Consider the following 12,125-nt stretch of genomic DNA (forward strand, 5'->3'; position numbering starts at 1 on the left):
TCTTGCTAACTGTTCTTTTATCTTAAATTAACCCATTTCTATAAATCTATACCTTGCCACGTGGCTGGTGGCTTCCCGGCATCTTCACATGCTGCTGGTCATGGCGGTGGCTGCAGTGTCTCTGTCTTCAACCTTCCGCTTCCCCGAATTCTTCTCTCTCCTTGTCCCACCTACTTCCTGCCTGGCCACCTACTTCCTGCCTGGTCACTGGCCATCAGTGGATTAACAGTTTCTTTAATGACTATTGTAATATGAGCCTTGGTTTTATGTCAATAAATCAATTAGGAATTCTGAGCCGAGGAAACACATGGCAGTGTTTGATGCAAAACAGACAGTGTGTATAGATAAAGAACCAGCAGCTAACATCTTTTCCTGAAGAAATCTTGGTCTCACAGGGACCTCAGGAGGAACAGCTCTGTATTCTCTGTGAGTAATGACCCCATCAACACCTCCTTACATCTAGAGTGATATTTGTTCCATCCATTAAAATTAGGTAAGGAAGTCATAACACTAGTCACACTAGCCCACGAATGGAAACAACCCAATGCTCATCAACTATGTAATGAATAATAGAATGGGGTACGTTCACACAATATAATAGTATTCTCCCATAAAAAGGGGCAAAATACTAAGATGTGGTTTAGGTTGGGCGAAATTTGAAATAATTATGTTGAGTGGAAAGACATTGTATATTCTATAATAGGCTAGTTCATTCAGACAGAAAGCAGGTCAGTGTTTATGAGTGGCTGCCGGCACTTGGGATGAACATGGGGTTTCCCATGGAGGTGATTAAAAACATCCTAGAACTAGATGGAGATGATAACTACACAGCAATGTATACAGCATTAAATGCCTCTAGAGGACACACCTTGAAATGGCTACCATGGTCAATTTCATGGGATATATATTTTGCCATCTTTACAATATAACCAGGCAGCCAGTCTGAGGAGGTGTTTTTCATTTTCTCTTGACACAGGGATTCAAACTGTGCTTGTGTTTCTGTACTGAGGCAGGTCTTGTCACCGCAAATATCAGTCTCTTGCCCACCATCATAGCTAGTGCCGTTTGTTGAGCACTTAGCTGTACTCGACTGGGTCTGAGCTGCCTTCTCCTCAGTGGGTTCCCTTCTGGGTCCCCAGTGGCTGGCACGGTGGCCAGCAAAGGACAGAAGTTGCGTGTGTTTGTAAGTGTCATTGGAGTAGATGGCCCGTTGGCGTCAGGAAATGGCTGTCTCTCTGACAGCCCTTGTTCTGCGCCATTGTGACCACAATGAGCCCACTTCCTGAGTTTTCTAAGTAAAGCTGCTTCCCTGTGTGGCTTGGCATCCACAGCTCATCAGGCGGTTGGAAATCATTTATATGCTCAGAAATGGACATTTCAGTATTGTAAATTTTAAAAATTAACAAACTGGCAAAGGATCAGTGCACTTGAAGTTGCGGCAGTGAGCAAGCATTCCGTGTTTGCATGCGTGCGTATCACAGATATTACCCATCAAATGCAAGCATATGTCTGTAAGCCGCCATCTATATGCAAATACTTTCTGGTGTGGTGCTTATATCCCCCACAAACAGTGTGAAATGTATATAAATTATGCAATAATACAGATATTGCACATATGTTAGTTTGAGCTAATTGTTGTCAGAATTCTGGGTTCTCATGGGCTTGTGTTGGGCATGCAAATGCTATACTCTTGCAAACCTATAGATTGGTACAGCAACGGTCTCCCTGCAGCGGAGTGGGAGCTCTTGGTGGCACCGCAGAAGTGGTTTCCTGTCCCACAGCACAGAAGGTTCCAGGCCTGGAGGCCTGGTTTTAGGTATGCGGCCCCAACTTCAGTTTATTGAGCGAGCCTAGAAGCACAGTTGCTGGTTCACTGAAATCCTTAGACTGGATTGTTGGCTCATAGTGAGGCGTCCAGCTGGCTGCTGGGCTGGATTCCCCCCAAGCTGAGCTGTGGAATCTCTGCTTGTAGATGCAGCATTGAACACAAGCATTAGCTTCTATCTTGGGTTCAAAATTTAGAGCCATTTCTTACTAGCTGTGTGACATGTGAAGAAACCACAGTTCCCCAGGACTTTCTTCCTTCTCAAAATAGTGGCCCTTCTCTAAGGGCTTTCGGGACAAAAGTGATGATTGACATGTATGTATGTGCTGTCCTTTAGTGGAGCCCCTTGAGTGTGTATCACCATAGGAAAGTTGCATGGTGGGGAGTCCGTTTTACAGATTGATATTAGGGATTGAGACTAGGGCTCCCGGCATGCTGAGCAGGTGCTGTACCACTGAGTTACATTCCTGCTCCTCTTTCTGCTCTTTACCTTGAGAAGCCGGGAGGTGGGGGGCGGGTCTCACTAATTTGCCCAATTGGGATTACAGGCCTATGTCACTGGGCCCAGCTGGAAAGTGGAAAAACTGCTTGTTTTCTACATTAAGCAAGTGAGGCCGAATGCAGGTCAACACAGTGTAATGAGCTGTCTGGTCTTCCAGGTGGAGCCTGTCTCCAACAGCAGACGCAGGTAGGCCCTAGTCATCACTGGGTTTGAGGAATTGACCTTGCACCAGGTACTACATGCTTCATGCGTATTTGATTACTCACCTCCAAATGCAGCTCTGACGCCATTATTTTTCCTGTCTAGAGCTGTGGAGGTGGCTGAGACTCATGGAGTGGAAGCCATGTTCCCTGCTCAGAGCTAATGAGGGAGCCAGGAGCTGAGTTCAGGCATATGTGAATTGGAGAATTCAGCTCTTAGGCCAACTCTTCCAACAGGCAGCCCCTCCTCAAACAGAGGAAAGAGTGTTCTGAGACCCTCTTACCGTGTGCTTTGGTTTAAGGCAGTTTCAGGCCACTGGCTATGTCCCATGTTTTCATTCGTTGGGACATCACGAACTCCCCACATATGCTTTTCTGTAATGAGCCTGGAATAAAGACTCTGGGACACACATACTGTCATAAGATGCTTGGAATTTCCCCCTTCCATTCTTGTATTATTTGGATGTTTTTCTTACTTCTGCCTTGGAAGATGCGGGTAGGAATCCCCATCTACTGCCTCTCTTTATGTGGGGAGCAGGGGTGTCCCCAGCATACCCGGACCAGCAGTGAATGGTAGCATAGGAAATAGAACAGGGAGAGGAGCAGTCACAGGGATGCACTATGGGGGAGAGGAAGGAGTCTGGACTGCAGCCAGCCTGGGAAGTGGGCTTCAGAGCCGGGACACCTTTTTCTGGGAGGAGTCTTTACTCAGCTTAGAGCTGCTTACTCGGCAGAACCTTGGTCCCATCACATCATGGTGAGGCTTCACTATGGCTTCCCAGAGAACTCTGGGTACCACTTAGAACATCTCACAGGCACATTTAGCCAAGCATATTTTGGGCTGATTGAAGTTGTAGGCATGCTGCCTGGGGAAAAAATAGATCTCTTCTCACTTGATGTGAGACAGATGAGAGAGGCAGAGAGGCCCCACAAACTCTGTCTGCACACTGTGATCACTGCCTGGGGCCTGGGTGCTGGCTACCTATCATCCTGCTTCTCATCCTCACTTCTGAGGCCTTTAAATGGGTTGGTCACGCCAAATGGCTAGCGGGAGAGTGAGAGAGAGGGGGCACATTTGAAGCAGGCAAGTCTCTGCGATGCTAACCCCTCTGTAGGGGCTCCGTGCCTCGTTCTGAGAACTGGGTAGTCTCATGCTAGACAGTCCAATCGGACCATTGCTCTACTGTGGTCCATGGGCTGTCAGAGTGTAGAGTGCACCCTGCCCTCCGTCCTCTGAGGGAGGTGGGGGCTTTGACTAGTGAAAAGTCCTCCTTCCCTCCTCACCACTTATAGACACAAAGGACTGGGTTTCTGCTGTGGTTCAGTTTTACAAGAGCCTCCTATGGATCATATATTGGCAACTTGAGCCTCAGTATAGTGAGGCTGAGCGTGGCGAGGCCTTTAAGAGAGCTAGAGCAAGCTTGCAAAGCTGGCCCCTCACTTCGCTCATGCTTGCTCTCTGGCTAAGGGAGTCCTCATTCTCTTGTATCTTCTCCCATTACCAGGATGCACCCCACTGTGAGATTCTCATGACACTAAAACTGATGCAGGTGTCATACCTTCAACTGCCCATTGCTTTGAGCTGAATATACTTTTATTTTTATTTTAAAGTACATAGCTTCAGGTATTTTGTTATAGCAATGGCAATGTATGAATCTTCCTTGGTTCAGAAGTGCTGTAGAGGACCGGGTGAGAAGAGGACGGCACTAATTCAGACAACCAACAAAGACTTGCTTGACATGTACTAGGGAGACATGGTGATGTGGTTGTGGCTATTTGTATGCTTCTTTCTTTCTTTTCTTTTCTTTCTTTCTTCCTTCCTTCCTTCCTTCCTTCCTTCCTTCCTTCCTTCCTTCCTTCCTTTCTTTCTTCTTTTTTCTCTCTCTCTCCCTTCCTTCCTTCCTTCCTTCCTTCCTTCCTTCCTTCCTTCCTTCCTTCCTTCCTTCCTTCCTTTCTTTCAGTTGTAGCTGGAGTGAGAGGTGCTATATCCCTTGTATATAGCACAGAATAGGAATGAGAATTCATCTGAGTCATGTTAAGAGTATAGATGTAATTCAACTCAGGGAGGCAGTAACAAATATGATAGAAAGTGAGTCTGGGATGAAGACTAGATCCTTGCTTGCATTGCTGTGAAAAATCACACATTAATCAAAGTCAGGAGACTGTTCCATAAGAGATGCTGAATGGGACCTTGAACTTTCTCAGTGGGCTGTGCTTATACGGTGTACATATGCAGGGATTCTCAATAAACAGTTGGTATGACGTATTAGTGTTAAGCTAGAGGTTTGTATGGGCAATCTGAAGGATCGGAGAGCATGGGGCAGGTTGTTGGAGACAAAGCCATTGAAGATAAGAAGAGTAAATGGGATCCTATCAGTACTTAACCTGTGGACTTGTGAGTTCTGTGGCATGGTGCTCCTCAGTACTTAACCTGTGGACTTGTGAGTTCTATGGCATGGTGCTCCTCAGACTTAACCTGTGGGCTTGTGAGTTCTATGGCATGGTGCTCCTCAGACTTAACCTGTGGACATGTGAGTTCTATGGCATGGTGCTCCTCAGACTTAACCTGTGGGCTTGTGAGTTCTATGGCATGGTGCTCCTCAGTACTTAACCTGTGGACTTGTGAGTTCCACACCACAGTGCTCTATGTTGTGCTTATGATGGTTCACAGAGCACAGCAAGGCTACAGGTCACATGAGTAACTAGTGTGGGTTGCCGTGGCTACCATGATGACCCTGGGGTTCTGCAGTGTTTTTAGGGGGCATACCTTTTCCCTTTGCCAGTGTCTACTGGACAATTTTTAATCAAATATGTGCTTGAATAATTTTCCCCCTCCTCCCCTTTTTTGATGCATATGTGTGTATGCACATACACATGTATGTTTGTGTGTGACATAGATGAATATTTGTGTAGGTGTGAGTGTAGGTGTGACATTGCTGTGTGTGGAGGCCAGAGAGAACCTCGCAAATCAGTCTTCACCTTCCAGCGTGTTTGAAACAGGGTCTCTTTGTTGTTTGCCCCATGGAGTGCCAGGCTGGCAGTTCACAAGCTCCCAGGGGTTCTCCTGTCTCCACCTCTCCTTCCTAGCAGCACTGGGATTACAGGCATGGGCTACCACACCAGGCTAGAGATTTGAACTTGGGGCTTCACGTGTGCATGGCGAGCACTTTCCCCGCACACATTTCTGTTGGGCAGAGTTCTGCCCTTTGTGGCAGAAGAACCTGGCAGCCTTTACATATATCTGAGGGTGCAGCTCTCCAGAATTTGGGGAGATCGATAGCTTTATGCTTTACTTGGAGATGATAGCATGTGGGGAAATGGGGAAAACTTTTAGGTTTTAACCAGATATCAACTTCAGTGTAAATGAGTCTTTGGGTGTGTATGATGTGTATGTGTGTTTCATATGTTGTGAGGGTGTGAGAGGAGCAGTAACAGGGAGGGCATACATATGCTGGGGGAGAGGGTATGTGGGAACTCTGTACTTTCTACTCAATTTTGATAGAGTTTAAAATTGCTCATAAAGGTTATAAATGAACAATGCTTGATGCTCCTTCCAGAAGCCACAGGCTACCAAACAAACAAAATTTCAGTACTGGGTGTTGGATCATGTTATTGGTCAGGGGACGGGTGTTTCAAACACCCTCAAAACAATACAGCATATTACCCTTGTTCAGTGGTTACCCACTAGAACTTAATGGTAAGACTCTATTGCCAAAGGTACTACACATTTGATCACAGGATGTGGAGAAATCAACTGGTACTGACTTGGAATCATCCTCTCTACTGGCCTGCTTTCATGGTGCCTGAAGGTGCTGTGCAGGCATTGGTGGAAAGAGATATTAATGGTCTTCCCTAGCTGTGAGCTCTGCAAAATAAAATAATAGCTACTCTGGCAAGATATGCACCTTGTTGAAATAGTGGCATGAATGTTGTTTGAATATTCAACAGCTTTCTAACTGGACACGTGGCATACTGCACAGGAGGGAACTCGTGTTTAGTACTGTAAACATGGCCAAGAACCCATGGCTGGGGAGCTCATAGGCCCTAGGAGAGGCCCTACTAAGATTATTTGGCTAATGTGACATAGTATCTAGCTGTCTTCTAAATCCTTCTCTTCACACCCACAGACTGGTGCATTCTCATCCCTCATTGGAGAAGCTTCTTTATGCCCTGGAAAGTGATTTACACAGACCCACAACTTGTCAGTGTGCAGAGTCAAAGTGATGGGAAGTGTTAGCCCTAAATGAGAAGTTTATATCTTCCCTCTTCCCCCACAAGGCTCAGGAAACATCGCGGAAGAGGTGGTGGGAAGGTTGTAGGAGCCAGAGCTTTACACCAATGTCTTCTGGACATGACATGATGCACTCATGAACCACGTTTCTGCCACACAAGATGAAATCAGTCAGCACTCCAATACACAGTGGGAAGGGGCTCCCAAGTTCCCACTCCGAGCTGAAGCGCTATTGGCAGTGGAGGAGGAAGAGTCAGTTTTCTTCAGTGGTTCGGCACCCATGCTTTAGTGAGTCTCCTACACTCCTGTATGTGCTGGCAGCATTCACTGAACTCAGTGGTCATAAACCAGAAGAAGAAGAGGAGCTGAAGCTGTGAGGGGGAATGTGTGTGAGAGGGCTCTGGTAGGAGTTGGAGGAAGCGATTAAAGGGTTGGAATTATCTAAAGAAATTGTATTCATATATCAAATTACCAAAGGACAAATAAAAAATGGAAAGGCCAATATCACATATGGTAGTACAGACCTATAATCATCGCACTTTGGAGACTGAGGCAAGATTAGGAGTTTGAGGCCAGCTGTGTTATATAGTTAGTTATGTAGACTTGAGCTACATAACGAGGCTCTTTCTCCCAAACAAACAAATCCTAAAACTAAGTTGAAATTAAGTCCATTCAAAGTCCCCAAAAACCTTCACCCAGGCCAGGTGGTGGTGGCACATGCCTTTAATCCCATCACTCAGGTGGTAGAGGCAGGCGGATCTCCATGAGTTCGAGGCCAGCCTGGTCTACAGAGTGAGTTCCAGGGCAGCCAGGACAACACAGAGAAACCCTGTCTCACCACCCGCACCCCCAAAAGCTTTCACCCAGAAAGAAAAGTTAAGAAGAGTAAAGAAGCAAGCAAGTAAGCAAATGCGCCAACCTCAGCGGACATCTCTGGGTTACCATCACTACCTTCTGTAGGAGGAAGGACGCTCAATTGTCCCTTTCCTAGTGGGATAGAGCCGCTGTTAAAGGCACATCAGAGCATCCTTGAGGCTGATCCTCTCAGCCCAAACTGAGCACCAGCACAGAGTCACCTGGTCACAAGGAAGTCTCCCACCTGCCCCCCAGCTACCAAATTCTTCCTGGGGGACCCAGAGAAGCTTAGACAGGGAGAGGGCACTGTTTCCTCATTTGATTGTGACATTCTTCTGTGTGACAGATCAAGGCTTCAGATAAAGTGCCACAATTATGAGTGGATTCCTCCCAGGCTTTGATCAGGAAGATAGCCTTTCTGTGTGGAGTGGCTTTCAGCACGTTCATCCTCCTCAAAGGCAGTCTGGTCTAGCATGTGTTAGCCTCATTTGAGAATCAGACCAGAGCAGCGTGTAAGGTGGTTCCTAAGAGTTTGGGGGAAGAGCCAGGTGTGGACTTACAAATAGTTAACTTTTAGTCTGTGTGTTCACTTATAAAAATTCACTTGTCTCTGGATATTTACACCTTTCTGTGTGTATGTTATATATCAGGAGACATTTTATTTTTGATAAAGTCTCAGAATTTTGAAGGTGCTGTTCTCATGAGGGTTCCTCTTTTCCATTCAGGGCCTTTTGCTGTCCTTATTATTTCCTTGGTTTTTGGTGTCCTGATGCTGGTTGGCCTGATGGTTTGGTATCTTGCAAATAGTGGGGCCAGAGCTGATAATGGTGCATTTAAAAATCACTTTTGCCGGGCAATGGTGGCGCATGCCTTTAATCCCAGCACTGGGGAGGCAGAGGCAGGCAGATCTCTGTGAGTTCAAGACCAGTCTGGGCTACCAAGTGAGCTCAAGGAAAGGCGCAAAGCTACACAGAGAAACCCTGTCTCAAAAAACAACAAAACAAAACAAAACAAAAAAATCACTTTCTATTCTCCCTCCCTGTCTTGTTCCTTCTCAGACTCAGAATCACCTTCACCCGCATTCTAACAGGCAGGAAGTCCAGGCTTAAAGGCCTATAACAAGGCCATTGAGAAAACTAGCACCGAAGGTAGGATCTCAGTTCAGCATGATTCCACTGGGCCCCACAGACCAGACAGAGACCAAGCCATAGCAAAGGACAGCTGCTCTGGCTTGGTGGTGGTGGTGGCAGTGGCAGCAGCTGGGGGCAGGGGGTAGGAGCAGGGGGAGGGGGCTTGGTTCCCAATCATCAGCTTCAGTGACCCTGTCTAGCACAGGGCACCTGGGTAGCCAACTTCAGTGATTCCTCTCCCGTGCCAGGCTCCATCCTCGCTCAGTCTGGCTCTTCACAAATGTGGGTGGGTTCCCCACTCGACCATCTGAAGTAAACCAATTTCTCTCCTAGTTGGGAATAGGTTTACCATAAGTGGCTCACAACGGTCTCACTAGAGCCGGAGTGCCGCCAGCTCCGAGGCCAGTGTGCAGCATGCTAAATGAGCGCGGTAGATGGTACATCTGAGACATGTTTGTGTTATAAATGGGTACAAATTGAATTTGGCTGGAGGTGATGTATGACATCTGTCACGCTTCCCCCCATGGTAGGACAGCTAGAGGAGATCTAATTTCTTTCAGTGTGGGCATTTCCAACCCTTCAGTGTGTTTGGGATTGCTGTTTCCTCTGTGTACTTACTAAAATGGAGCTGGCAGGACACCAGGGCTGCTAGTGACCTAGTCACAGTCACCAGGGTGCTCTGCTCCAGGCAGTGTGACCCAGGGACTGCCTGCTCAGGGTGTCATATGGTTTTCTTTTGGTTGCTGAAGACAGAGCTTGGAATGAGACAGGCGTCTGTTTGGATTCTGATCTGCTACTGACTATTCAGCACATTGGCTGTGTGGCTTTTGCTTTATCTGTGAAAGAGAGTGCTGCTTACCCTCTAGGGAGCTTCTGGGAGGATTAAGTAGACAATCTGAAAATACTTTTGCTGGGGGGGCACTTTTTTGCATGTGTAAACTGAAAGTGTACTTTGTGCACTTTGTAGCTGCTCACCCTGCTGGCTGGGGTATGCTTGGGATCAGGCTGGGGTGATAAACAGGAAAAGAAGGGTTTTTATCCTGATGTGCTTCTCCTCATAGCCCCTGGGAGCCCAGGGTTGCTGCTTCCTCATGAATGCCCCAAAGGACTCTGGCCACGCTTGTGAGAACAGGTGGCTGAGCGTCACCCTGCCTGGAATGCAGGTGGCTGTAACAGAGGGCAGCGACAAAGGAGGGACTTCTGAGTTTCAGAACTAGAGATGGTGTGCAGGAGTCTGTCAGCCTCCTCTGGTACAGAAGCTGAACATGGTCTCAATGTGGCCCTGAGTGGCTTTCAAGGCAGCCTCATGTCTAGTTAGCTGCCAGTTTCTTGCTCTGTGATGCCCTAGGGCCGGTAAGTCTGCACTTTGATCAGAAATACAGCTTGTGTGGTAATAGGCACTATATACTGCATCATTTTTACTGTTTGGTACCCTGTCTTGGGGTCCCGGTTGTGCATCCTGATTCAGGGATTACCATGTCCTTGCCCTGTATTCAGAGTACCTTTTCCAGGAGAATTTTGTGGACTGGCTGTGCATGTTTTCTTATGGTTACTCAACTGTGAGAAAATGTTTGGTTGCATCATGGCAAAGGAGAGAACATTATTGTGTGGGTGCTGTCAGGACCCTGGGTCTGTGCTGATAGCAACTGTGGAACATATGCTAGCCTCCTGGCACTCAGCCCCTGACGCTGCAGGGAGGTGAGGCTTCCCCTCTTAATAGCAGCCAGAGGCCATGTATTTGTACATGTCTTGGAGACGGTGTGTCCTAGCACTCAAGTTCTTTGCCTAGGCTGTTGGGGTCCCCAAAGCTAACAAGAGGTCTGGAAGAAAAAGCCCCTACAGCAGCCTCTGAAGCTCTGGCAGGCTAAGGCTCTGCCCAGCAGAAGGCGTGGACACCTGCAGTCACGTGTGCATACCAAAGCCAGCTGTTTGTTCTTGGCTGCAGAACAGTAATAAAGAACCTGGACTGCTGGAGTGAGAGACAGTTGTCATGCTGTGTGAGGATGCTGCATATGTATGGCGAGAGTGTTGCTCCAGACATTTTGGCATAGGAGGCTGTCTGTGTTATAGCATTTGCTGATGCTTCACATGAGCCTTCCTTCTCTCTCCCTAAAGGTCTGTGAGAGACTAGAGAGTGAGTGGGAGCCTTCATGTATGTCTGCTGCAGGTGCCCACAGAATTCTGACCAAGCTGGTGTGTTTCAGGGGCAGGTTTCCAATGCCAAGTCTTGACAATGGCTTCTTGTGTACAGGAGCTGATGAGAAGTCTATGTTTCTGTGGCAGATGGGGTGTGGCCCTTGGTTGATCATCTATCTACTAATGGAAATAGAAGCTCTGAGACTGCCCTTGTTGAACATGACCATTGTCACGGATGCTTCCTCCACATTGGGGCTGTGGAGTGAACACACAGCCTTTCAGTGGCTGGGTGGTAGGGGTGGGTGGTGGGTATAGGTAAGGATGGAGTGGGGATCTGGAGTGGCAGTAGAGATGTCTGCAGTCTATTATGGGAGTTGTTGGGATCATTTGGGAGACAAAAGGTCTGTTCAGTGGTATGGACCTACTGATGTTCAGGGATGGGTGAGATGCCGCACAGGCCCAGAAGCCTGTCTCATTCCAAGCTCTGTCTTCAGCAACCAAAAGAAAACCATATGACACAGGCACTGGGGTGCATCTCAGCGTCCTACTGGAACTGGTGCCAGTAAAACATACATTCGAGTCTGTATGATAATGGCACCTCTTGCTCGCTCTCCTCTCTCTGTAGCTTTGTAAAGCCCAGGGAGGGCTTGCCGTTTTATTCCCTCTTACTCTCTTCCTTTTTTGGAACCACAAAGCTTCATTTGTTACCATAACACACCCAGAACAGATAGATGACTTGCATTGCCAGGGCTTGTTACTTTGATTCATATACTTGGCTCAAGGATGGGAGACATTGGAGATGTCAACTAGACATCATCTGAAATGGATGCTTGCTATATATGTACCTGCCTCTTGTCCTGGGTTTACATAGCCAAATGGACAGTGGTCCATGTGTGCCTGCTCAAAGGTGGCCGAAGAAATCCCAGTTCTACAGACAGGGGGAGTGGGTGGTCTGGCGCCTAGCCCTGCTTTTGGCAGGCTGATGGTTGCATCTCTGTAGTAAAAGTTAGGAGTCTGGAATGGTGTCCTTGCTTACCAGTTTACCATAGGCCCAGTTGTCCTGTCTTCCTCAACTATTCCAACCATGTTTATAACCACATGCTAGGCTCCTTTGGAAATGAAGAAGAAAGAGAGGAAAAGTTAGCAAAGGTGATAGGTGATTCTTGATACCTACCCACATGCCAGGAACTCTCACCTTGGTTGTTATTCTTGTAGATGAATGGAAGATCTGGGACTTGGGGAGCAA

At 47.4% G+C, this 12,125-nt stretch overlaps 1 protein-coding gene across 2 annotated transcripts in view; it reads left to right on the forward strand.

The window, feature by feature from the left end:
• Positions 1-12,125, forward strand: part of Grid1 (glutamate ionotropic receptor delta type subunit 1) — a 721,704-nt gene that overhangs the window by 316,744 nt on the left and 392,835 nt on the right. The gene's annotated exons all lie outside the window — the stretch shown is intronic.

Source organism: Peromyscus maniculatus, chromosome 9 (assembly GCF_049852395.1).
Source record: "Peromyscus maniculatus bairdii isolate BWxNUB_F1_BW_parent chromosome 9, HU_Pman_BW_mat_3.1, whole genome shotgun sequence".
Lineage (NCBI taxonomy): Eukaryota > Metazoa > Chordata > Mammalia > Rodentia > Cricetidae > Peromyscus > Peromyscus maniculatus.